Here is a 23,045-nt window from a genome sequence, read left to right on the forward strand (position 1 = left end):
ACAGCTGGATCTGCGAGGCTGGCAGCTGGTGGCTCACAGGGCTGAGGTCTGACTTGGACCCCTGTGGAGACACCTCTCTGTGCCTCTGATTGGGAAGCTCTGAGTCAGGCAGGGCTCCATTAGATGCAATTTCTTCAGCAACACGAAAGAGCGGTGAAGGGACGGGTGTCAACCTCATTTTGTGATTCATTTTCAGCTCCACAACGGGCTTTTCTGAGGTAACATACATCAGGAGGCCTTCTCACCGTACTGCTTGGGTGGCACTTCCTATTTTGTTGAGCAGACGCTCCCTTGGTGTCAGTGGCCTTTCTGCCCAATTAATGACGTCTCCTTCAACCTGACTCTGTGCCTTTCATGTCTCCCTGGGTCCCCTGCAGAGCTAAGCTGCCTGGCTGCCTTCTCACCACAATGGCAGCTGACACAGAGCAGACGTCACTGCAAATTTCAAGGTCGCTCCCTCTTTGTTATCCTCACTCCCCACCCCCCCACACATACACCACCGAGACTGGTTCAGTTTGAAGCAGCCTCCAGGCATAGCATGCTGGCTGAAAAGCTCAAAGACCTCTCCAGAGAAAAATCTACACACCAGCTCTGAAAAGTACCCAAATCTTCCGAGACAACTGGCATTGGCTTCAAGCGCATGGTCAGGCATGAGAGGAGGATGCACTGGATTCCCAGGCAGTAGAGTGGGACAGGAAGAGCATGGAGTCACACATGGCTGGAGTTTGCCCTTCCAAATGGCGATAATAGTACCAAGTCATAAAGTGACGTTGGAAGGTAAATGAGATGAAGCCTGTGTAGTGCTTTGCATACAGTAACTGCTCAGTAAATATTAGTTCTATTATTGTTACGAAAAGAATAATGAAGCCATTTCCCCCAAACGTTAGACCAGGGGAGGCAAGCTGTTATGAGTCAGCGTTCAAGTCAGAAAAACAGAAACCTTCTGAGGTTTTATTACAAAAGGAATTCAGTGCCTGGCCTAGGTCATACAGATGAGCAAAGAATGTTGAAGCCACACTGAAATCGGTGAGTCATCTCAGAGATTGGCAAGACCAGGAAGCTACTGCTGTTTCTAGGCCAGAGGAACAGAGAAAGGCGGTGGTGAGCTCAAGAGCTGGTGTCAGCCTTTGGAAGCTGGAACCACAGAGAACCTTCTGGCAGCAGCTGGACTTCCCCAGGTGACATGGCCACTGCTAGAGATGCTGCCTGAAGAAGAAAAGAAGAGAAGAAAAGAAGAGAAAGACTGACTTCTCTCTCACTGTGATCTACCACTCTCCTTCCTGTGCCTCTCATGGGCCAAGCCCGTGGGACCTGTAGTCCCTAGAGGTCAGACCCGGTGGTACAGAGGTGAGCAGAAGACAGGAGATGGAGCCGAGAGCAAACAGGCCCAGGGTTTGCACAGCAGTAGAGGTATGGCTGCCAGACGAAATACAGGGTTCTGAGTTAAATCTGAGTGTCAGGTAAACAATGACTTTTTTTCAGTTTTAGTATGTCCGAGTGAAATTATTATTTCAAAATTGTTATTCATCTTGACATACTGATACTAAAAAAATTCTATTGCCTATGTGAAATTTAAATTTAACTGGTTTCCTGTGTTGTATTTGCCACATTTGGCTACCCTAGGTTGGAGGCAATTTTAGAACCGGGGGGAGAGTCCCAATTCTCAGCCCAAATTAGGCGGGTGACAGGTGAGGAAGAGGAAGGCGAGAGGAATGGAGATATCAAGCAGCCCTGAAGTTTGCTATAGGGATTAATGCTACTACTGTTTGTTTTAAAGGGGTTCATTCATTTATTCATTCAGTCGTCTACCTATCCATCCATCCTACATCCCTCCTTCTACTCATTCATTCCTTCCCTACTTATTGAACACCTGCTCTGTGCCTGGCCCTGTGTTGGACATTGAGAGTATATCAGTGAGGAGACAGACAGTTCCTTCCCTGGGGCAGTTTTTATGCCAGACAAGAACACAGATGTTAAACCACAAAGTACATAGCGAGCAATCACTACACTTTTAAACAGGTCTGTGAATGGTTGCACAGAAAGCCTTGGCAGTCAAGGAAGGCTTTCTGGAGGAAGTGTCCTTCCAACTGAGACCTAGATTAGTAGGAGTAACTTAAATGAAGGGAGAATTGAAGGTCAATGTGCCTAAAAACAACAGCACAGACAAAGTTGGGAAGGAGTTTGTTATGTTTGGGGGACTGGGAGAAGATCCATGTGGGTCCAAGGTGGGGAAGGTGGGGGAACCCAGAGAAGGAAGTAGGGGCAGGGCTGCTGTCTGTGGTCAGGCGGGTTGTACGGGGCTCACCTCCACAGCGTGATGGTCAGGGCACGGTCTAGAGAATGGCGTGCCCTAGAGTCGTTCAGGATACACCAGCATGGCCACAGGTGGCATTTCTCAGCCAGGAAACGCACCAACTTATGAGCCATGGTAACGCGTTTGGATGTTAGAGCCCTGGGATGGCACGACTAGATGAATATTTTTAGAAAGATTCTTACTCTTCTAGGTGGATAATGGATGGCCGTGGGCCTCGAAGAGATTAGGATTGACCTACAAGGAGATTTTTGTAGTCATCCGAGTGAGCGATGATGGTGGTTTGAACTGGGGTATTTGGGATGAAGGAGGAGAGGGGTGGCTAGATAGGACGTGAGTGAAGGGCTGCCATTTAGACATGGCTTGGCTACGCTCATGAGTGAACGAGAAGTCACCTAGGTTTGTGGCGTGGGAAGTCAGTGGACAGAAGGTGGTGGTGGTGCCCCCTGTGACGGTGAGCACAGCGCCTGGGAAATCATTAGAGAAATCAAACAAAGCATCAAAGTGTTTTTTTTTAGTTATTTAAACAAATTCAGCCAAATCCACCTCATACTTTGTTTAAACTAAAATAAGCTTTCTCAAATGTTTTGGCCCAAACGTTCTCTCTTTTTTTAATGAAAATTTACGGGGGTGACCATGGTTAGTAAAGTTACGTGGGCTTCAAGGTACAATTCTGTATTGCATCATCTCTATATCATATTGTGTGTTCACCACCCAGAGTCAGCTCTCCTTCCATCACCATAGATTTGATCCCTTTTACCCTCATCTACCACCCCCGACCCCCTTTACCCTCTGGTAACCCCTACACTATTGTCTGTATCTATGAGTTTTTGTTTATTTGCCAAACATTCTCTTGATACACTGGATCGTTCATCTCTGGTTGTTTATTTTTTCCCCGCCCTTTCTTAGGGAAGTATAGTCTTACCGTGTGACCATCTCCCGCTGTGCACTAAGGCAAACCAAAGACATTAAAATATGACTGCGTCTGTGGGAGGGCCTGAGCTCTCAGACCACCTTCCTCACTTGGTTTTCTCAGCCCACGGTGGAGGAAAATGGATGAAGTCCCCACGAGTGGACACCATGTGGCCGCTGGCTGGGGCTGGGGTGCTGCCGCCGCCACTGTGGGCCTCCCTCCCCAAACCCAGGACTGAAGTGTGGAATTCTAGCAGCTGATATGAAAACAGAAATCAGAGTTCTTCTGTTTTGGAAATCAGTCTTGGAAATCAGAGGTCTTCTCTAGAATTATTAGTTGGAGAAATCAACCCTTGGTGGACATCCCATGGCAGGTCTCCCTAAATCCATGGCAGGCCTCCCTAAACTTAGGTGAGCACCATTTCTGAGGAGGAAGCCTGGTGCGGGAAGATCTAGTGGTGACAGAAGCACCCTGCCTGGTTAGCCTCCATGAGAAACAAATTAAGAGTCTGGCTGCGACTTTTGGGGAGCACAGCCTCTTTCAGAAGGATAAGCAAGAGCAGAATACTCCTATCTCAAAAGTTATTATCATTCTCCATCCTGCACACAACGGGCATGGCTATATGAGTTCTGACATTGCACTGCTGTGTCTAAAACACAAAGTCAAGTCTGAAAAACTCTATGAAGACCCGTCTATGTTAGGAACTGTTGTTCAGCAAAGCTGTCTTCTCCACAGAGATGATAAATGTGAAGAAGAGATTCTTTGCATGGCCAGTGGGTGGGGCAAGATTTCAGAGAGTAAGAGGCGTCAAAAAATATAATAATATTTGTTCCAGGCTCCTTTGTATGCCCAGAAGAAGCAAGAATTGTGTTGGCCATGAGTAATACATTTACCCTGTTTTTTTTCTTTCCCCTGAGTTCTGACCCAGTGAAGATTTCTAGTTATCTTCACCATAGAAAAATCTATACTGAAGGCTCTACATAAAACTCCTTTAGTTACCATTTTGGTGAGTGTGTCAGATAAAGGAACCAGATAAAGTAACTAAATAGATGAAGAAGAATACAGTAAAGGGATAATCAGGAAATAGTAACAATAGTTAAGCTTCCTGATCTTTAATATTGTGACTTTTTAAAAGAAAAATAAAGAATTTTCAAAAAAACTATTACTGCATTTCAGTGTTTCTGAAATACACATTAAAAAACATTGTGTCATCTCATAAATTGGGGTGCACCTGGGAATTGATGGCAACTTACAAGCACTGCCAGCTAGACAGCTATGTTCATGTGGTTGCCATTGTGTGGGTGTCTGCACACTTGGTTCTTATTCCTGCTGGCCAGACTGGACCGCTTAGCTCCATAATGATTCAGGCAACAAACTGTGGAGGATAATCTGAGCAAGGACTATGAATTCTGCTTATTTGAAAACCTTCTATTGACACTTCTGGGAAGATTTAAGAAAGTTCCAGCATCCAGATTTGCAGACTGGTATTATCAGCGTGGAAGAAAACTCTGGGGACAATAGTGAGACACTGAAGGAAAGCCATATCACCAATGCGGTGGCACAATGAGCAGCACTGTGTGAAAAAAGAAATGGACATCCTTTATTGTGAGTCAGAGTGATTTAGAAGAACTGGGTGCTGAACATAAAAGAGTTTTAGGAATACTCTACCAATTTCTTTTGCTTATATCTCCCCCTTTTATGCATGCATAAGAAAAATATGTGATAAAATTCTAGATGAGTAAAAGAGCTCTTTAAATAGGTAAAACATAAAAATTATAAGCGGTAAGAAAGCTGTGTGGCATCGTTTAATTGGTAGTGTTTTTTCTTTCTTAGGGTTACTTAAAATAGAGGCGAGTCAAGGAGAAATCTCACAAATATGATGTTGCATGATAGAAGTCATAAACAAAAGAATATATAATGTACGATGCTAGTTCCATAAAATTAAAAAAAAAACAGGCAAAAGCCAGATATAATGTGATAAGTCAAGGCGGGTATTATCTTCCGAGAGGACAAAGAGAACGAGAAGGGGGCTACTCTGAAAGGCTGGCACTATGCTGTTTCTTGACCTGGCTGATGGCCACACAGATGTTTGCTTTGTAATTATTCATTGAGTTATGCGTTTATGTTTTATCCGTTCTGTGTGTGTGCTATGTTTAATAAAATAATTTAAATGGTGTTGTCTTGTAATTACTAGCATCTTAGATTTGATGAAATGCAGAAATGTGTGTGTGTGTGTGCGTGCGTGTGTGTGTGCGTGTGTGTGCGCGTGTGTGTGTGCGTGTGTGTGCGCGCGTGTGTGTGTGTGCGTGTGTGTGTGTGCGTGTGTGTGCGTGTGTGTGTGCGTGTGTGCGTGCGTGTGTGTGTGCGTGTGTGTGCGCGTGTGTGTGTGCGTGTGTGTGCGCGCGTGTGTGTGTGTGCGTGTGTGTGTGTGCGTGTGTGTGCGTGTGTGTGTGCGTGTGTGCGCGCGTGTGTGTGTGTGCGCGTGCGTGTGTGTGCGTGTGTGTGTGCGTGTGTGTGCGTGTGTGTGTGCGCGTGTGTGTGTGCGCGTGTGTGTGCGTGTGCGTGTGTGCGTGCGTTTCCCTTTCTCTCTTTCCTAGTACGTAAGCTTCCCTAATTAGGGGCATCTATCTTGCCTTGAGAGTTAGAGTGGATGTAGCAGGAACATAACACATTTTTGGATTTACAAAATAGTGTCTTGATAATCCAAAAGGAAGGGCTTGAGAGGAGGAGGACACAGAGTTTATGCCATAACCGCACAGGTGACAGGGAATGGAGAAAGGGCATTGCCCACAGTCCAGCAGAGATGAGAGTCACCACAGCTGGAGGGAAGTGGAGATGGTGACGGGCATGGAGGGGGCAGTGAGGAGAGGGCCACACCTGGCAGACACCATGTGGAACAGAGTTGAGTTAACATAAAGACGCAGCCAAGCACTCTCTGAGATCAGTGCCAGGATTGGTACATCAATGTCTGGGAAGAGTTATGGGGTTTATTTCGAGGTACTAGTATCACATGCATTTAAAAAATTATTTATGCTTTTTTGTATTTTCTAAATCTTCCACAATTAACATGATTTTATTAAGACAGTTCTTTTCAATTAAAAACTATAGGCTGGAATCCCACCCCATGTTAGGTTGTGTATGGTGCCGGTGTCCATTGGGGCCTGGGGATGCCCTCATAGTCCAGAGATTGTATTTATAGCATCTTCAACCTCCTACCCTGCACGCGGTATTCGGAACACCAAAAGCAAGGTGGGCACCCGAAGCTTCCAGTTGAGAGAACTGTATGCAGACCCATCATGCTGAATGGCCCAAGCTCTCAGTTGCCCAAACTCCCGCTTGGCGCTTTTTGTCTTCTGTAGCACAGTACGACTGTGTAGAATGTTGGACAGATGCAATTTGTTGGAGGCAAACATGAATTTGGTTTAAAATGCTCCTTTTTCGCCAGTGGCAGCAGCTTTTATTTCAACCACTACACAGCGGAGCACATCGCCATATGGCACCCACCTGCGTCCCTCTGTGAATGCCTTGAGGACACTTCAATGTATCGAAAAATAAAACATACTTGGTGTCCTCGGGAGCTCACAATCCCCCCAGAGAAGCAGACTGTATACAACTAATCAAAATACAGTGCGATGATTATTATGGCAGAGGAATGGAAGTGCATATTTTTCTCTCTCCACTCCCACCTTCCTGTGGCACGTACGAAGGCTAGAATAGCAATAGGAGAAAGATATTTTTTTAGCAGAATAATGCATAGGGGATGAGGTAGTGGGGGGTTTCATTTCAGCAATGTGATAGATCTGATTGCTTTTTTGGTAGTTCACTGTGAGGGAGCCCAGCTCCTCAAGGGATCTGGACCCCCTCTTTATGCTCCAACCTCCAACCCAACAATGGAACCAAAGGAAGAGCCAAATGGCTGAAAGATTACACTGGAAACTGAGCACAAGGAGAATGCGAATGGCTTTAGTAAGCTAAGAGTCCAGTGGGAAGAGGAAGTATAGAATGAGGCTTCCTAGTTGGATATTACCTCAAGGAATATCATTCCTGATGATCAAGAAGGAAATTCTTGTAGCCATTGGAGTGTCTTGTAAGTGTTGGCATAGTATGATAATAAAGAAACAATCCCAATCCCAAATTCAGGTCAAGACTATTTGGATAGTCTTTTGGATTTGGGATGGAGGGTTAACTGGCTATGCATGTTTATGGATTTTATAACTGCACTCTTCTGGATAAAAGGCATAGTTTAGAGCTATTCTCTCAACATAAATATCAAACACCTGCTGTTTGCAAGGTGCTGTCCTAGGTACTGAATATTCAGCCATAAACAAAACAGAAATCCCTGTCCTCTTGGAGCTTATACTCTGTGGAGGAGACATGGCAACACAAAGGAGAAGGTGATTATTGATGCCTGAGAGAAAAGGGATTAACAAGACTTTTCCATGAATACAATTTTGAGCTAGAGCTTGGAGGATGTGGAAGGCACTGTCGTAGGAGAAGGTGGCAGAAGGCAACGTGAGAGTAAAGGCTAGAGGCCATGCCCAGGTGTATCTAGAGACTGTGGGCGGTTGGGTGTGGGCTGGACCTGCAGAGGTTGACAATTGGTTGCACAGGGGTTGAATTGGTCCCCCAGTCATGTTTGGGTGATCACGGAGTTTTTAAAAATCTGAATGTAAATGTCTTCAGAGAGTCTTGTTTTACTGTTCACTGCACCCCCTACCACTTCTTTTTTACCTCATGCCTGTCCCACTGGCCCATTTCTCTCACATACATTAAGTACACATAGTGGGTTTGCAACTCATCGGCTAGAATCAATTTTTTCACTACACTTTTAAAAAAATAAAGTGTAACCTAAATACAGCAAAAAAGCACAGTTCCTACGTGCATGTGGTGCCATGAACGTTTGCAATCTGAACATAACCATGGGACCAGCACCCAGATGGAATCCTTGCTGGTACCACACACTTCCCACCATCACCACTTTGGGTCACTACCACCCCCACGCGTCCCCGCTCCCTGTCTTCTAACAGGATAGATGATTTTGCTTGTTTTTGACCTTGATATATATTGAATCATACACGAGTATTCTTGTGTCGGGTTTCTTTCACTCAGCATTTTATTTGTCATATTCATCCACATTGTGGCCTGTCGCTGTTTGTTCATTCTCATTTCCATACTCCCTTGTACGATGATGTCACAACATATTTATCCATTCTATCCTTTCTACCATTGGTGGGCTTCTTGGTAGTTTGGGGCCATTTTGAATAGTGACGCTAAGAACATCCTTATGCGTGTCTTTTATGAACATATATGCATATTTCTACTGCACGTATACCTAGGAATTGGATGACTGGGTCATCATGTATGTATATATTCAATTTGAGTAGACACTGCCAAATAGTTATTCACAGTATTTGTACAAATTTACATTTCCATCATCAATAGATAAATGCTCCAGTTCGTCCACAGCTTTGCCTTTTCTAGAGGTTCAGTTGTATGGTGGAGAATGGGTGGAGAGACACAATGCTGGAGAAATTGACGGCAAAGGATGTTGCAAGATTTTAAGAAAGGATGCTACAGCAATTGGTTATTTATTCATTCACTCTTCCAACAACTATTTGGTGAGGATTTGCTACCTACATATCTGGTACTGTGCTAGGATCTGGCAATACAGCTGTAAAGGGATGGAGAGAGTTCCTGTCCTCATGGGATTTACAGTCTATTGGAAAAAGAAGCATCCATTGTCAGAATTACACCACCCATACCAAGCCCTTGTTTTCTGATTTCCAACCCAATTCTGGCATACAAATGGATTTCCTTTAGGTCCTCCAATTTCTTTCTGGCCACTGTTTTCCATGCCCCAGCTAATTTGACTGGCTTCCCTGGGGGAGTATTGACTACTTGGACATCTAGATGCATTTAGATTCCAAAACTCCAGTGTTCTTCCTGGAGGTCAATTGGTGTATGGACTGGATCTTTGTAGCTTGAAAATTCCACATTTCTGATCTATCATCTCAATTTATCTTGCTGTAAAAGATGAGGTCTGTACCTCAGCCACTAGAGAGTCCTCATTAAATTCATACTTCTTGTTGACTGACCAAACCATTTTCTTTTTTAGGAACTTCCTTCCCTCCCCACACTTCCCTTCGAAGATTGGAAGTTGTAAAAGCCTTTGTTTTTACCTGAGTCATTGTGTCCTTGCTCGTGAGATGCCAAATGTCAGTTTTCTCATAATGCCCAGGCATGAAGAGTAGTGATCCCACTGGCATAAGGTAGACCCGACAGTAAAGACTTTCTCCATGGCCCACAGTGAAGAAATTGTTTATGTTGCTTCAAAGTGATTGTTGGAACTGGACCAAATTGGGGAGGGTCTAGAGCATCATGGAATATGGGTGTGGGGCAAACTTCGCTCCACATTCAGTCCACCACAGTTAATGTGCCAGGCATTTGTGCTAAGCGTTCACATCATATTGGTGAACAAATCGTGGTCCCTGCTCGTGCAAAGCTCAGTCTAGCGGGGGAGACAGATATGCCAACGACAACAAAAAATACAATGCAGTATATGAATACTACCCATGGAGAAGTTCAGTGTGTTGGGGGATTGTAAAGTGGGGGATCCACTGACTCTATGGTAGAAAGAAGGCTTTCTGGAATAAAAAGGGAGCTCTAGGAGAGTCGGAAAGTGAGGAAGAGTAGTACAGGCAAAGGGAACAGGGAGTGCAAAGTCCTGGAAGGAAGAGAGCATGAGTGCATATGACTGGGTGGGGTGCAAAAAATAAGATGAGGAGAGATCATGCTTTAGAGGTGCACCCTTTAAGCCAGAGTAAAACATTTAGGCTTCTTAGAAATAGAGAGGGAAGCCAACACAGTGAACGCTGTACTTTGGAGTCTCTACCCTGCTGACTGACTTAGGGGCTCGTTTGTGAAATTGCCGTGTGTTTTCTCCACAATTTTGTAATATATCGTGTAGCATGTCTGGCACCAGGGAGAACGGTGTCAGGAGTTAATGCCCAGATGGAAACCCTCAAATCCTGGCACCTGGGGATCATTGAATAAATGCCCCAGCCTCCTCCTCCTCCTCCTCCAGTGAGAGCACTTAGAGGTGTGTTTTACGGGTTTCTCGGAAGACTTCTAACAGGATTGAGCCCTTGTAACCCACTTTGGCGATCACTCGTTAACATTCACTTTGTTGACACTTACCCTTCTTTGGCTCACTTTCCCCACTTCCTCACTTGAACTTCCTGGGGTCACCTCTCAAATAAACTACCTTCACCCTGATGTACCTGATTTGGGGGAAACCCAAACTAAGACAACTGCCTGTCTCTGAAGTGAAATTCATCAACCTTACGTAGCCTCTGTTTTTTAGTATCTCATCTCAAGTATACCTTCCATATGTGGTGAAAACCTGCTCTGCTTTCTTTTTTCTTTTCTTTTCTTTTCTTTTCTTTTCTTTTCTTTTCTCTTCTTGTTTTTATTGCACAATGTGGTAAGTAAATAGGAAAATACCCTTAATTTTACTTACATAGGTAAAAAAGACTCCATGAAACTGACTCCTTCTTTGAGTCAGAAGTCCAGTCTGTGGGCTGGACGGTGGGCCCATTAGAGCCCCCTTCTGCCCACAGGCCCATTTTCCAGACCAAGAGAGAAGAGAGTTTTGGAGTTGTGCCTTGTCATGCTTGTATCGACAAGGGAAGCGTCTGGCCTTCCCTTGGAAGGAAGTTTGGAAGGAAGTGTGTGCAGAAAATCACCAGCTTTTCTTTCCCTGTGTATTTTGTGGGGCTGCTTTTTCATTCCACGTCACAAATTTGGGAAGGCCCATCTGCCTGTTTGATTAATGGGCCCTCTCTGCAAAAGCAACAGAGATAAATGTCCTCTAGGAACCCGGCAAAGAGAAATGAAGAAATAGGATGGCTAATTTTCAGCCATTATTTTGGAGTCTGAACTCCTTTCCCGCATCAATTTAGCTATTATTTCAAAAACTAATTAATCTTCACTCAGGCAGCTCCAAGGGACCTGTGTTTAGATAATTAACAACCCGTGGATTATGAAAAGTCTCACTTGCAAATTTGGCTACAGCGTTTGGGTAGAAGAACTCTTTCAGTATTATTCCATTGAAACCCTCTTCCATCCATCCTTCATTTCCTGACAATTAAGAACAAATAATTAACCATGATGGATTTTGCTTGCCTACTTGCTGCTGAAATAATGTTTTCCCTTCCTCTTTGTTCTTAAACCACCTCCATCTGAGGGTTTTTGACCAGCTTTGTAGATAATTGCATTGAACCAGGTAACAGTAAGCTTCATTCAGTATTAACACGTATCAGGAACATTTGGATTTTGCCTTGTGTGGAGAGAGGAAGGAAATTCCCAGGGCTCCATCAGAGAAGCAGCTTGTAATTCCTCCTTGGGGCTCAAAGAATACATACAGCTTTCAGGTGTAACTATTTGTAAAATGTTTTCTCTGCCAAGAGTGAGGAAGAATGTAGGCTAGCCATGAAGGATGTTTTTGTGATTGAAAAGCTTGAGACACCTGAGAACAAGTTACCAAAAGCAATGTGAGTTTCTATGAAATTACAAAGCCACACCCCCCCTGGAAATTTCATTCATTCAACAAATTGGGTACCTACTGTGTGCCAGGCACTGTAGAAATTTCTGGAAACTCTGTGGCAAAGAAATCAAATGCTATTCCTGCCCTCGTGAAACTTAGAGTCTAGTGAGCAGGTCAGACATTAATGAAATGATTCCTCCAATTAAAACAAAAAATTACACCTGGAGAAATGAATGCTATGGAAGCATTTAATAGGAAGACCTGGCGTACAGTGGAACTGGGGGTAAGAGGTTGGGGAAGCTTCCCCGAGCAAGGAGCATTTGAGCTGATATAAAGGATAAGTGTTAATTCTTGTGGAAAGAGCATTGCCCCCAGAGAGAACAGCACGTGCAAAACCTGTGAAGTTTCAAAGGAGCTTGGGTGGACAGAAATCTAAAAAAAAAAAAAAAAAAAAAGCCAGTAGATTTGAAATACAGAGAATAAGGGAGGAAGAGTAGTTCAAGGTATATTTTATTTTCAAAGTTTGTATAGGTATTTCCTCATTTGAAAATTAATACTCAGAAAATGAAAAGCTAAAAAATTAGGGGGAAAAGTGGAACACAGTCTTGCAACATTCAGTTGCCTAAACACATCTCTGGAATTTCAGAATCATAGACCTTGAGAGGTCAACTGGGCCAGGAAACTAAAGCTCAGAGAGGGTAAATGACTTGCTAAAGTCACACAGCTAATTCGTAGCAGGTATCTTACCAGGAGTGTACACGTGATTGGCGGTACTCGTGAAGGTTTTAGGATGTGCGTCTACAAACATTTTCTATTCGAATCATTAATATTTAATTAAATGTATCAGGAAAAATATAACTGGTTTGTCAGACTTTTGATCTCATGGATGATATTGCTTAGATTGTGGATATGTGGGAAAAAGTGAGTTGGTTTAAAGTACACCAAAATTTAATAGTAGTATCATTGGTACATAAATATGGCCAAACCCACCGATTTGTTAAGCAAATGGCTGACAGATGGGAAAGTATACGTCACGCCAGGCTGATGGGAGACCCTCTGCCCAAAGGGGTTTAGGGTAAATTGCTAGGGTCAGCAGATTTCTCAGCTAACCTCCCAAAGTTCCTTCTGTACTTCTGGTTGCAAAGTCGTCAGGGCCATTTTTAGCATGTCTCTTTCTCTGTTTCCTCCCCGTGAATACATCCCCCTGGGTTCATCTCTCCTCGGAATATGTGGGGAGAAAGTAAAAGGTGACTGACTTCATGTAATCCGAAAAATAACAGCCATGAATGTAACTTGGGTCATGTTATGGCAGCCAAGTGATTTGTAAAGGGGGCTGTCAGCATTGTTTGGAGACTGGGCAGTTAATGAATGTGAACGTTAGCAGCAGATTAAGGCATTCTGGCAGATAAACCTCTTAGCGGGAAGATTATGCTTATTAGGAAGCCCATAATTTACGTGGCTGCCTTTTGTCTGGGTTGGTTCTTCAGGAAAATTGGCTGCCCCTCCTCATGAGCTTTCGAGATAAGGGAGGCAGGCGTGGGAAGAATACTGCTGGTCAGTGGACATAGGTTTCTGCTCAGAAGTTTTCCTTCTGAGAGGAGATGTGGCCAGGGCCGATTTATCCATTGGCACAGGAAGTGCAGTGCCTCGCCTCAACAAACATGTTTAAATGTCTTCTACAGTCGGAAGAGAAACATGAATATAATCCAGCCTGGGCTATAGCTGTCTTTATGCCAACACAGCCATAAAATACGATACACACACACACACACACACACAAAGGGTGCCAAAAAATGTATACACATTTTAAGAAAGGAAAAAACTGTTTAAAATTGTGATACAATGAGTGATGCTAGTAGCATTCATTTTATTAACGCCGTCTTTTGAGTGAACGTCATACCACACATTGCTACTGTAATTCAATTCAACTTCGAAAAGTAATACATAGATAACATCCCTTAAAATGTGTACATTTTTTTGGCACCTTCAGTGTGTATATATATATATATATATATACACACACGCACACACACACATATGTATATATATGTTTATTTATATACATATATACGTATATATGTGTGTGTATGTGTGTGTGTATATATATATATATATATATATATATATATATATATATATAGAGAGAGAGAGAGAGAGAGAGAGAGAGAGAGAGGGATGGGACTCATGAAGCCAAAGTGTGTGAGACCCATAAAAGTCGTAACGTGGCCCTGGGTATGGTAGAAATCTTTATTTTGTCTGCCCTCCAGCTAATTCCTCTTCTTCTGGTCACAAAACCTTAATTTTCCTTGGGGAACCACTCTCTCTATTTTCTCAATCCTGTGAGATTCAGATGGACTTTTGTGGGGAGCCATGATTTCTTGTTATTTTAAAGCCTTGCAGACTGGCTCAGTTTATGATTAACTTGTTTCAGCTTCTAAGGCATTATCTCTGCCTTATTTGGAGGGTGCTTGCGAGCTGCTGAGAAAGTAGGTGGGAGTGACCGGTTCTCGGACACTGAGGACTGAAGACTAGCAGGATAATTGGTGGGCTTTGTCATGAGATAATGAATGACTTTGAAAAAGTTTCAAGGATTTTGTATCTGTATGTAAAAGTTATAAATTTGCTCTTGATGAGATAATAGCATTGAGGCTTGTTTAGTAGTTTCTGCTTTTCTGTGTTTTAGGTAAAAGATAACTTTCTGTGATGTAATGCATTCCTTTATCTGCTGACTGTTAAAACTGCACGTATTCTTAGGGTATATAAACGGTGGTAGTAAATAAAGCCGGTGCTTCAGCATCACTGGAGACCGAATTCGCATCATCATAATTGTGAGTGTCTTTATTTAATTCCCACTCCCCCTTTCAGGTTCTTCGTTGATTCGTGGCTGCTGGTCGGCCACAGACTTTTTGCACTCCTGGCTCCATAAATGATCATGTGACTCAGGCCCAGCCAATCAGAGGCCCACATCTCTTGAATACTTTTCTGGGGCTCCAGCAGTAAGAGTTTGGGGATTTTAACTTCAGAGCTGGGTCACCTCCCTAAGCCAGGCTCTCTCAAGAGAATCTCATTGGTTCTCCCTCAATCAGTGGGGTGGCAGAGTAAAATTCTACACACACGATTGTCAAGACTCAGTGCTGCGTGGCAGTCTTGTGCTGAGCAGATGTCAAATACAGGTTATTTGCTGGAAAGGTTTCGTGTTGTTGTTTTTTCTGGTCGGGGAGCTATGGAATGTCAGGTGACATTGGTTTCTGATTTGTTGGTTTCTGATTTGTTGGTTTCTGATTTTGACTGAGAGACTTCACGAAGCTTTGATCTAATTAAAAAATTCTCAGACTGTGTTCATGGGAAACTAGTGTCGGTGGGGTGCTTGAAAGTATTTTGTGGTCAAGTATGTTTGGGAAATGCCAGCTTAAATGACATAATTCAGACTTCTTTAGTATGTTCACGTGCATTATGAATCTCCAGGGGAGGGGGAAATAGAAGGTCCAGTATTTCATAAGCTTGTGTGACCACCAAACTAGGAATTTCAAGGAATTCCTAGCTTTGAAAGAAACTATTAGTTTTGAAGAATGCAATTTAAGATATGCTGGTCAAATTCATTACCTGGAGAGCATTAAATGCTATAAAGGAAAAACATTTAAAAATTTTAAATCTTAAAAATGCTCCTTTTCTTAAGGATGCATCCAGAATTTGACAAGTTCAGTTTTTCCTTTTAAGAGACCTAGAATCTTGTACCAGCTCCAACAAACATTAAAAATAATAAAAGGCAAAAAAAAAAGGTAAGAAAAAGCAACCTTTATCTAATGCTTATTCTAAACTTCTAGAAAATTATGCTAAGAGGTTTATGTTCACTGTCTCATTTAATCCTTACCACAATATAAGGCGATACGTGCTGCAATTAGTCCTATTTTATAGCTGAGAAAACTGAGAGATAAAGTAACTTGAATGTGGTAGAGGTAGAATCTGAATCTAGGCAGGTTGACTCCAGAGTACTGCCCCCAACCCCTTATTCTAATGCTAAAATAATTTGCATATTATATTAGGGAAGTCTCTTCTCTTATGGACCCTCAGTTTCCTGATCTGTAAATTGAAGGCATCAGACTAGAGACTTTTAAAGCAATCGACTCTATCTAGATTTTCCATGATTGTGTGATTTGATATTTGTTAACATCACCTGGAGGAAAATGGCCATTGATAAAATATTTTCCTTGCTACAAGATGAGGTAAGTTAGTACATGGAAGAGAGTGGAGGTAGAACTGGGAAACTTCAGACAACTGCCCAGAAACAGGGGCAGCAGCTCTGAATGAAGGTCTCACTACTGCAAAATGTCATGCCCATGAGTGAAGAGAACCTGCAAAAGTGAGGTCTCTGGAGGAGTCTCCATTGATTGCCAATCCAAATTTAGCCAAGGTATCAGATACCCAGACAGATAGCCATGGCTGCTCTAGAAGCCCCAGCCTCTTTCCTGGCAGGCAGTGGTTGGGTGTTTGAGCCAGTCTCACCAGTTCATTGGTTTGCCATCCATCAACCTGAGGCAGGAGAGCCTTGAGCCATTCCACATTCTTCTGGCTGTGCATTGCTCCCATGGGACAGGTGTCATGTGCCAGAATGGATGCTTCCTTCCAAAGCAGGTGGACAGAATAGAGGAAGCATGTTAAGGAAACCCTTGGTGATACTATGTATCTCTGGACCACTTTACACCTTCCATCTCCTGTGGGCCTCACAATGACCCTGAGAGATGGGTAATGCTAAAAACAGCTGAAATATATTGAGTACATACTATATTTCAGGCAGGGAGATAAGTGCTTTCAATACATTATTTCATTGAGGTCCTCATAGTTAAAATGACCATATATTCTGGTTTACGTGGGACCATCCTGCCTCACACCTGCTATTCTTGCCTTATCATCATTACAACCATTTCACCCTGAAAAGAATGGTGTTTTTGCAGTTATACAGTCACCTTAGTGTGGTCAGACTGCCTGGATTGAATCCTACTACTGCTATTAAGAGCAATTTCTTCCCATAAAATGAGACTAATAATAGAAGTATCTCTTACTATCTAAACTATTTTTATCCAAATTCAAAAACTAAATAGATCAATATAGCAAAACATACCAGTAGAGATCCATAGGATTGTATGCATGTGTGTAAATATATAGCTTAGCAGAGTGCCCAGCATGTAGCAAGTGTTCTACAATGGAGTAAATTTTACTTCTCTGTGTTTCCATCTGTAAAATGGCAACAATAATATCTTACATTTCTGGTTCCACATCAGGTGCTCGGTGAATATTTATGATTATTATCGTAATCTCTCTAAATACAGGCATTTTTTTCCCAAGCTCCCTCTAAGGAAGATTGCCAAATTTCAGGTAAGAGCTAGCTGTCTCTCTCCACTCAGTGGTGTTTTTTTTTTTTAAATAAGATTTTATTGGGGAAGGGTAACAGGACTTTATTGGGGAACAGTGTGTACTTCCAGGACGTTTTTTTTCCAAGTCAAGTTGTTGTCCTTTCAATCTTCGTTGTGGAGGGCGCAGCTCAGCTCCAGGTCCAGTTGCCGTTGCTAGTTGCAGGGGGCGCAGCCCACCATCCCTTGCGGGAGTCGAACTGGCAACCTTGTGATTGAGAGGACGCGCTCCAACCAACTGAGCCGTCTGGCCACCCGGGAGCAGCTCACTGACTTCATTCTAGTTGCGGAGGGCGCAGCTCGCTGGCCCATGTGGGAATCGAACCCTGTTGCAGCCCTGTTGCCCAGAGCTCGCGCTCTAACCAACCTAGCCTCCCGTCCGCCCCAGTGGTTTTTGTTGTTGTTGTTGTTGCTGTTTGTTTGTTTTGTAAAATTTATTCCCCCTGGTTAATAATGTCAAGAAGAGGCAATGCCATGCCCTAAATTGTGGAAGAGGTCCTGGAGAAATTGACTGTGGAGGATGCCGGCAGGGTGCTCTCCAAGGTCCTGAAGTACTGTCTTATTTTGTACCCAGAGGACATTTTGAGATACTTGGGTGCATTTTGTGGTAGACAAATAGATGGTTTGTGTTCGAGGAGTGTCATGGCCCTACAATTGAAGAATGAGCTGAAATATTAATAGGTCTTACCAACTGCTGGGTGATTGCAGAATTAAAAAGTCACAGGAAGCCTTTGGGACAGAATTGCTTTGTGCTAGAACAGAAATGACAGGAAAGGAAAAAAGCTGTAGGCTAGAGAGGGTGGTTGTCTAAATTAAGCAGGGCTATTATTTGAGGGCAGAGACCACATATTCTCTTTGCTGTTAGGTGAATTGTACCCCTTAGACTATCAATAAGTCACTTGCATCCATGATGAGGGAATTCACCAAAGACTGGGTTGAATTAGATGATGGTCACAGGTCAAACGATGAAGTAGGGATGGTTTAGTTTAAGTACCCTCTTTATATCCTCCATATAATCTCCACAATTTGGATACACAACTTGGATATCGCAATGTCTTGGAACCTACTATCTGGACCTGCCTGCTACAGCTCCATATTCTGTGGAAGAACCTGTATAGTTAGGAATACATTTAGCTACAAGTAAAACTCATCTATAGTAGCTTATAAGAAAATGTCAGGAGGTAAATGGTTAGTGGTGTTGGTTCAGTGAGTCACTTGGGAATGTCAGGGACAGTGTATCTTTTCTTTCCTCAGCCTTTCCTTCATGCTTGTTATTTTTATATCATGTGATAGCTGCTTCAGTTTCAGAGATCTCTTATATATTCAAGACAGAAAGTATAAGGATATGGAAAAGCAAATGCTTTCTTAGGACTGTGCCCGAGTAGATTTTGTTTACTTTTGTTGGCTGTCCCTGAGTCACACGACCATCCTTAGCTGCAAGAGAAGCTGGGAAGAGAGAACAAGATTGTTATGATCAACTTAGACCCATCACAATCCATTGCCTGGAGTTGCCACTTTACTTTTTCCAAATAAGTTTTCATTCTGCTGTCAAGAAAGATGGGGAATAGATATTGCTGAAGCAATTAAGAGTGTCTTCCTTTTTTTTTTCTTTGAAATCAGGTATTGTAGTCTGGGGAAACTGATTTCTGTTGTTTTTTAATACTTAAGAGCCTTGAACTGTACTTATAGCTGCTTAGAAAAATGTTAAAATGAATAAATTGCTGAGTGGATTTCTGCCAAATTATAAAATAGGTCAAGCGGTCTCATTTTATGTTAATATTTTTAGTTTGGGGCTAGGATTTTTATGAAAACATACCTTAATTTGAAGGTGTGGTTCTCGTAATGAGGATTTCAGCTAACAGCAGGTCAGCAAGAACAAATCTCATTTCTCAGAGAATATTGGAAAGTGTAGTATCCCTTGGGTAAGACTTGTTGCTTTTCGGTTTTGTGTGGAGAGTCCTAACATATCAGCCCTGGAAGGAGTCTTTAATAATGATAACCAATAGGTAGAATTTATCGAACACTTGCCATGTGCTAGGCACTCAACCAGAACTTTAAAATTATCAACTCCTTCAATCCTTATGATGAATCTGGGAGGTGTGATACTATTATACTGTTTGATAGAGGTGGAAGTTAAGACCCGGAGAGATTTAGTAACCCACCTGAGTTCACACATAGTGCAACTGGGGGTGCTCTCGATTCGAATCCAGATGGCCTGGTTCTAGAGCACATACTCATTTCTCTTACACAAAGTGGCCTCTCTAATAATAATAATAGCTATCCTCGATTGAGAGTCTTTTTATGCAAAACTAGCACCTATCATGTAACGTGTTTACATAAGCATGTTACATACATCTGCTCATTTGATTTTCACGACTTTGTGAGGGAACTACAATTCTAATCCTCATTTTACAGTTAAAAAAAAAAAAAGCACAGAGAAGTGAAGTGACTTGGCCCTTGTGTAGGGTCAACTTCACTGGGTTCTGAGCTCAGGAGCTTTCCTTGTTTCAGTTCTTTTTAAATCCCTCAGTTTAGAGATGAGTTTCAACAGAAACTGGATGAAGAAAAGCTCATTGAGGGTGATTAGATATTAGGAAATCTGTGAATTAGGGGTTATTATTTTCTTGTTACAAATCTTGGTTATAATACATGTTAAAATGCTATAACCAAGACGCCCCAAAGTACAGCCCCTTAAACAAGATAGAAGCTTACTTCTCATTCATATATCTGGCAGAGTTTGGTGATTTGAAACTGGATTCCATTTATGAATTCAAGACAGCTGTTCCACTTATAATTTCTTACCCAGCAGAAATGAGAAAGGGAATATGGAGGGAGAATAGCTTGCTTTTAGGGATATAATGTAGCAGTTACGTATGCCATGCAGTTTTTACGACTTACATTTCATTGGTCAGAATGTGGTCATATGGCATCTAGCTGCAAAGTAGGCTGGGAAATGTCTACATGGGTGGCCATATGCTCTGGGAAAGGAAAGAGGAGATCACGGATATTGGGAGCGAATCAGCAGTCTGCCACATCACAGGTGAGGAAATGGAGGCTCTGGGGGTAAATATTTTCCCAGTGTCACATAGTTAGTAGCAAATGTAGAACACGCACATGTTGAGGACTAGATGTATCAGGATGTGGGGTAGTAGTTTGACAGGCTAGACAGTGGTGCAGAGAAAGCATCTTGCAAAGCCCTGAGTGGCAAACACAGGCCACAGTGAAAGAATCAGGGACCTGGAAGAGGGTAGAGTGGAGAGCTAGGTGCTCATTTATGCTGGTGGAAGTGCTGGTGTGATTTGAGGCACAGACAGGAAGTAGAGCTTTAGGATTGCACAACTCTAGGGAATACCATTTTCAAATAGTACAATCGATGCGATGCCTCCTGGATTTATGCCACGTGTTGGCTTTGCTAAGAAGGCTCTTCTCCTATGGCCCCGTCGCAAGTCGGATTCCCTGGGGAAGCAGAATTTGAGATGAGATTGGCATACAGGAGGTTTATTAGGGAGAGCTCTTGGGATTAGTACCTACTGTGTTTCTCCGAAAATAAGACCTAACCAGAAAATCAGCCCAAGCATGATTTTTCAGAATGACAGCCCCTGAGCATAAGCCCTAATGCATCTTTAGGAGCAAAAATTAATATAAGACCCGGTCTTATTTCGGGGGAAATACGGTTTGGGGAGAAAGATTGAAAAGAGGAGGAAATCGAGCTGTAATTTAGTTTCAACAGAAACCTTAGCCAAAATTAGGGAGAGTTCTGAAAATGGGATGACCTTCCAAACTTGTCTCTGAAGTTGTCTTAGTAAGAAGGCTGGTCCTATATACCCTCTATAAATCAGTAATTGGGTGCAGGCTGCCCAGGGAAGGGGGTGTGACCTTGGGCATGACCTTGGATAAGGTAGCTCTCTTCGGCTGAGGCAATCCCTGAAAGGGGCTGATTGCAAAGTGCTCTCTTTTAAAAGTCCTTCAACAGTCGGGATCACACATCCTTCATTTCTGATGTGGGAGTTTGGCAACACCTCCCAACATCCACCACACCCCTCAATCAACACACCGCCTACTGGTCCTCCATCACGGAGTCTGTATCTTGAAGACTTTAGGCTTTCCAAGAGCTCCCTCATTCAGATCTCAAATAGCCTTGGTTTGGGGTGGGAGGATACCTACAGTAATGGGACAGCTTATACCAAGAGTGGATGGGACAAGTTACAGGAGGTCTAGCAGGAAGCCAAAGGAGGTACTGACAGGGAGGTGAGGCCGACTTCCTCTTTCCCTCTCCTTGCTCAAGACAGACTCTTCCTGGGGTGGGAGCAGGATGGAGAATGGGCCTCTGTGGGGTTCTCAATCAGACTCTGCCAACCTCACAATTTTACCCAAGGCCAACCCTACCTCACATGTTCCCTCTTCCTTTTGTTTGAATTTCTAATTTTCTATTTACCAAGATGGTTCCCTGTTCAGATAAATGAAAGTCACAGTTTGATCTGATTCAGAGTTTGATTTTTCCCCCTCCCTCCCTCAGCATAACAACTCATGCATCTGAAGCTGCAACTAAAAAGTGATTTTTAAAGACTTCTCATTGGCAAAGAAATCAATGCCAAGAAATCTCTCTTTGTCTCCCCTCTCCATCCTTCTTTTAACTTTTTTCTTCTCTAACCCCCTGCTAGGAAAGTTTTGTCTGTGGCCATAGAACATACTTTGTCAGAAAGTTGCCTTGTTAAGGGTCCAGGTCCTGCTGGGTACACTGAGGAGGTGGTGACATTGCCCCTGCAGTTTTGGCAAATAAGCCAGCTTGAGGAAGGGGCGGAATCCAAGAATTCCATCAGGAAGATGGAATCTCAAGACAAGATCGTCTTTCAAAGACAGTATTATGGTGAAAATATCTTCACAGTAGCCTCCAAGGAACAAGTCCCTGGAAGGGGTGGTGTTAATTAGAGGGACAGACTAGGGAGGGGTGGATGAGCTTTCGGAAAGACATGGGAGAAAGGGCTTGGGTATCCCAGGTGCTTTGCACTCCACGCTCCACTGCCACTCATTTGCTGTGTCGTCTTTGGTGAGTTGGTTAACCTGTCTGAGACTCAGTTTCCTTATTTGTGTCATGAGTGAATACTCTCTTCATGTTTTAGTGAGATAAGCCAGGGAAGTAATGGTAGAAATATAAGCCAGTATAAATAAGAGGGGCTTTTAAAAAAATTGTGCTAACACTACCACGTGAGAGCTAGTCTCTTAACAAATTTTGAAGAGCGCACTACAGTTTTGTTAACTTTGGGCACAGTGTTATGCAGCAGATTTCTAGAACTTACTTATCTTTATACCTGTTAAATAGCAACTCCCCATTTCACGCTCTCTTCAGCCCCTTGCAACCACCATTCTACTCTCTGTTACTATGAGTTTGACTTTTAATACCTCATGGAAGTGGGATCATGCAGTACCTGTCCTTCTGTGACTGGCTTGTTTTCATCATGTCCACCAGGTTCATCCACGTTGTCGCATATGGCAGTATTTCCCTCTCCTAAAAGGCTGAGTAATATTCTATTGTGTGTATACACCATATTTCCTTTATCCATAGAAATACATAATTAACCTGATTAAAAAATGGGCGAAGGACTTGAATAGACATTTCTTCAAAGGCGACATACAAATGAACAACAGGTACAAGAAAAGCGGCTCCACATCACTAATCATCAGGGAAACGCAAGTCAAAACCACAATGCGACGTCACCTCACACCTGTCATGACGGCTGTTATCAACAAGACAAAAGATCAGTGTTGGTGAGGATGTGGAGAACAGGGAACCCTTGTACGCTGTTGGTGGGAGTGGAGAACGGTGCAGCCTCTGTGGAAAAACAATACGGAGATTCCTCAAAAAATTAA

Source organism: Rhinolophus ferrumequinum, chromosome 25, assembly GCF_004115265.2.
Source record: "Rhinolophus ferrumequinum isolate MPI-CBG mRhiFer1 chromosome 25, mRhiFer1_v1.p, whole genome shotgun sequence".
Lineage (NCBI taxonomy): Eukaryota > Metazoa > Chordata > Mammalia > Chiroptera > Rhinolophidae > Rhinolophus > Rhinolophus ferrumequinum.